We start from the raw sequence: 5,658 nt of genomic DNA on the forward strand, positions 1-5,658 counted from the left end.
GAAAAAACACTGATATAGAGACCCAACAATCTATATTTTAACAAATAATGCCCCCACGACTAGAAATTACGTGGAGATGCTTTTTGAGGGGAGCGAATTAGGTGTTACCCTTACCGTGTGGGGCCCACCTTGATGAATTCGTTGTAAATCCATACCGTCCATCTGTTTTATCATTTCCTTTTAGAACATAATCCCAAAACTTAATCAGACCCAAATCCAATAACCATCAAAAACTTTCAAACTTTTCGTAAGCCATGAAAGTTTTGGATCAATCTGATCTTTGCATTTTATCTTCATCCACGTCGTTTCGACCTCATCAACGGTTGGATGGAAAATAAACTTTAGGGATCCCCTTATAGTAGCCACTGGAAAGTCTTTTAATGGTGTGTTCTTTTTTAGGAGACTCTTGTACATGGGCTCATATGATAGGTAGGATCCTAGGCCTTTTAGGGGTCATTCCCGAATGTTGTCTTGTTAGCTGATTGTTAAAATCCCTCAAAAACAAAAGTTTGTATGGTGTGCATTCATTCACCACACTTATCTCTGGTGTGGTCCACCAGAGGATTTAATCTCCTTAATTTTTTCGATCAGGTCCTAAAATGGGCTGGAAAAATGAATGGACGGTATGAATATATAACACATCATCAAGGTGAGCTCCACTGTAAGGTTTTTACCCACTAAGGTGTTAGTTCCTACCCGGATAACATATTAATCCGCTCCATTTTAGGATATTACAAAAATACCATCATTTATTTATTTTTTCTTTCTTATTATAAAAACATGAAACTCAAGATTTGTGGGGCTCACGTGTATGCGTGTAACATCCAAACCGTTAAACATTTACACCACACCATAGTGATAACAAGAAAAAAAACCATGCAGAGCTACACTTATAATTGAAATTTTTGAATGACCCATACTAGTCTTATGAATTAGCCCACTGTCACATTTTTCATTCCTCTAATAATAATATTAGTGGGTATTTGTTGAACTAATTAGATGCCAGACACATACAATGTGGACCCACAACTTTTGATTTTGACCGTTTATTGAAAAGAATCAAAGTACAGTAGAAATGTAATTTCTCATTTTAAAAAGTACTGAGTGGGGCATTATTTTGGGTAGCGGATTGGCTGGTGTACCACACAGCAGCTATATAGCTGCTGTACGTACGTGTCATGTGAGGACGAGCACTGATGCTTCACAAGCTCCAAGTTGTACGAACGGCTCAAAGGAGATCAAAGTTACGTGCCCCTACAGTGGTGTATTTATTATATTTACACACTTCATCTATTTTTAGAGATCTTTTTAGAATATTATCCAAAAAAATGAATAATATTCAAAGATCATCTGGACCACACTGCAAATAGCAGCGGGATAGTGATTTTCAACATTGTTTAATCCCCGCTGCTTTTTGCCGTGTGATTCACTTGATAATTAGATTTGTATTATTTTTCGGCTCAAGTGGATAGATGGTTTGGATATAACACCTCATGATCAAACTGATAGAAATTACTAATGTCAATACAACAGCTAGCTATATATATATATATATATATATATATATATATATATATAGCTAGTGTGAGATACACCAGCCAATCAGCTTCCATTATTTTGGTGGGCCATACAGGTGGGACATTTGAATGGTCAATGAACAAGACAAAAGAAGGACAAAATTATGTTCTTTTGAAAAGTCATTAACAATAAATGATACTCCTTTCCTTGTAGAGTTGGGATCCTCTGTTATCTGGTAAACAGGGATTTGTATGCGTTGGAAAGATTCCGCAGGAGAAGGGCGAAAAGCTTGAAACTTTCCCGGTAAAGGCCACAAAAAGTAAGGAGTTGAATAATACTCTGGTAGAGCATGGAGGATTATGAGCGCGACTACCTCTTACGTGCCACGTGGAGCACATGAATCTTAATCCATACCGTGAGAAGTTGTGGAGCCACTGTAAATGGACCACAACATAGAAATCTTGCTGGTTAGACGGTCGTTGCCGTCCGATCTAGGCCCATTGTTTGATCATTCATTGGGTGGTTAGGATTGGTCCATTCGTCCACACGGGGTTTTGTGCAAGTATGCTGGAGCATCATAAAGTTCTCGAGTGGCACGTGTAAAACATGTCACATGTTAACAAGATTCGGACCGTTCATCAGGTGTGGCATCCCGTGTCCACGGCATGATATCGAAAAGTCGGGCTGATTCACTCATCACATAGGGCACAAGTGTCGGTTGAATATGGACCGTAGGTTCATCACTTTTTTTTTTTTTTTTTTTCTTCTTCTTCTTCTTCTTCTTTTGCAAGGTGTATGGGATGCCCGAGGATTATTTGCTATTTGCCTGCCAGATGAAGGAAATAGGATTGCGTACTGAGTTAGTCAGTACGATATTATGAATGTATGTGGGTTATCCACGCCGTCCATCAGTTTTTACAGATCATTTTAGCGGTTGAGTCTAAAATACAAGCATGTCCAAAGGTCAAATGGACCACACCAAAGGAAATAGTGGGAATAATGACTTCCACCGTTGAAACCTTGCTAGGGCCGACAGTGATGTTTATTTGTCATCCAACCTATTCATGAGATCACACAGACATGGATGAAGGGAAAACACAAATATCAGCTTGATCCAAAAATTCTGTGGGCCTAAGAAATTTTCAACGGTAGAATTTCAATTCACACTTTTCCCGTGGTGAGATCCACTTGAGACTTGGATATATTTCATTTTTGGGCTCAAGCACTAAAATTATCTTTTAAAATGGATAGATAGAGTAGATAAAATATGTAAATCACAGTGGACCCCATGGAGTTTTGTCAATACGCTTATCGTATTGACTCAGTAGGCAATCCGCTTCCCAGATGAAGGATCCACGTGTTACACAGATCCGGAAGCGGATTGCGTACTGTACTGAGTAACTCAGTACGCTATGCATACTGAGAACTCAGTATGCAGTAAACTCTGTGGGTTCACCGTGATTTATGTATTTTATCCACTCCATCCATCTATTTTAACAGATAATTTTAGCACTTAAGTCTAAAAATTAAGTATATCCAAACCTCAAGTGGACCACACCATAGGAAACAGTGTGAATTGAACATCTACTGTTGAAAAATTCTTGGGGGCCACAGAAGTTTTGGTTCAAGATCGTATTTGTTTTTTCCTTTCATCCATGTCTGCGTGATCTTATGAACAGGTTGGATGATAAATAAACATCACTGTATGCCCTAGAAAGGTTTCAGCAGTGGAAGTCATTATTCCAACTATTTCCAATGGAATGGTACACTTGATCTTTGGGTATGCTTAAATTTTGGTCCCAGCCCTTAAATTAAGATGGAAAAACGGATGGACGGTGTGGATAGACAAGATACATTCACGGTGGCCCAACATAGTTTACTCAGTACGATACTTGTGTACTGAGTAACTCAGTACACAATCCGATTTCCATAGATCCATGATTTTGCCACGTGTCCCGCGAGTCTTGTTCATCTCTCCCTAGCTAACTGCATGCAGCATTCCTCAAAGTAGAAAAATGGTGTCAGGCAGGAAAAACAAAAGAAGCATAACTAAGGAGTGGATTCGGCCAGTTCCTGACCGTGGGGCCCACCTTGATGTATGATTTGTATATCCACGCTGTCCATCTGTTTTTTCAGTTAATTTTAATTTTAGGGATGTATAAAAAAAATAAAATAAAACAGATCCAAATCTCAGGTGGACCACATAACAGGAATCAGTGGTGACTGAATGCCCATCATTAAAAACGACCTAAGGCCCAATGTTTATTTTCCATGCCATCCAACTTATTAATAAGGTCACACATGACTGGATGAAGGGAAAATAGACTAATCCAAAACTTTTTTAGCCCACAAGAAGTCTTCGTAAGAGTTTTTAATAGCGTCAGTTTTTGGGTCTATGCCCTCGTATGAGCAGGTGAAACAGATGGACAGCATGGATTTTGAACTCATACATCAAGGTGTAGCGCAGGGTGGACCTGACCAACTTGGTGTTAGCCGGACTTGAACGAATGGGCTCCCAAACCAATCCGGGTGTAGTAATACAAACGGATATTAAAGTAGTCCTATTCATCAATTTTCTACAGCAATTCTCGGAAGGTTCTTCTCATGTGTTTGTTAACATCAGATCCTTATGTTATTTTAAAATTGTAGAGCTATTTCTTAAAATACGAACAATTGTTCAGAAATTTTTTCGTATATCATATATTTGTTGATATTAAGTCCCTATATCATATTAAGATTGTAAAACTGTTTTTTAATATACAATTGACTGTTTAGGAATTTCTTCATGTACATATTATTAAGTTTTGTCCATACACCATTTTTTTTTTGTTAGCTTGTCAGTACACCTACCGGCAGTTCACAGTTAACTGTTAGTCACCCCCACTAGGGAATTGATGCTAAGACCTCAATGTTGAAACGAGGTATCTTTCACTCAGTCTACCACTTGATCTATGGATCAGGTGTTTCGTCCATAAACCTATGGTGGTTGTTTGATCCATGACATTATAAAGAACATAGTTAACTAGACATAATTGGATCGAGGTTGTAGCCCTCTCATCAAGTTCGTCCTACTCTTCGTCACCCACATACACGCAGGGCATTTTACCTTAACAAGGAGAGCATTTTGCAATTATTCTTGAACTAGAAGGGTTATTATCTTCACATTTCATAGTTCAAAATTGTTTCTACCAATGAATTTTTCTATTTCATACTTTACGTTAGACCCTTTCGTCGACATGTCTTATATTAGAACTCGACATCCAACATTAGATCTGATACCACTTATTTAGAATATTGCAAAAACAAAGCCAGAGTCAATGAAATAAAATGAAATCAAACGCAAACAAACACGCAGAGAACATAGATTTTACATGAAGAAAATCATGTCAGGAGAAAACTACGACACAAAGCTACAAGCAGTCCACTATGAAACAATATTACGAGATATAGAAAACTTACAATAATGAGAACCCTTTCGAATCTCCCAAAACCCTTTCTTTTTTCCTTAAGAACTTTTAGGAACATCTTAACATTCACTTAAAATCTCCTAATCCTGATGATACTAAATATTTATATTATCGAAACTGGAATTAGAAACAAATCATGCACTTATGTAGTTTTGCGTGTGCAGTCAATGGATCAACATTGATCAAGCAATCCTCGATTGATTGATGATGCAAGTTCGATCAATCGAACATGTCAAAAACAATTTAGAAAGTTTGGGGTATTTTTCAAATTATTGTCAATCGATTGACCTGATGGTTCGATCGATCAATTATGGTTCAAAATGTCCAAGGAGTAATCTGTCCAATCACGGGGAGGTTCGATCGATCGATTGGTGGTCGATAGACCGTTGTCTCCTGTTTCTGCATAGATATTAAAGACATCCATTCAACATTTATCAATATTAGATGTGCATGAGGTCTGAATGAATTTCCATTTTGAGTGTTAATTGGGAATTCAGTAAATAGTTCCGTAGACTGAGTGAAAGGTATTTATGTAGACTGAGTGATAGGCATTTAGGTCTGAATGAATTTCCATTTTGAGTGTTAATTGGGAATTCAGTGAATAGTACCGTAGACTGAGTGGTAGGCATTTTGAAGACAAATCCTTCATATTCCATGTATAAACTTATGAAAG

This window comes from Magnolia sinica, chromosome 14, assembly GCF_029962835.1.
Source record: "Magnolia sinica isolate HGM2019 chromosome 14, MsV1, whole genome shotgun sequence".
NCBI classification, from domain to species: Eukaryota; Viridiplantae; Streptophyta; class Magnoliopsida; order Magnoliales; family Magnoliaceae; genus Magnolia; species Magnolia sinica.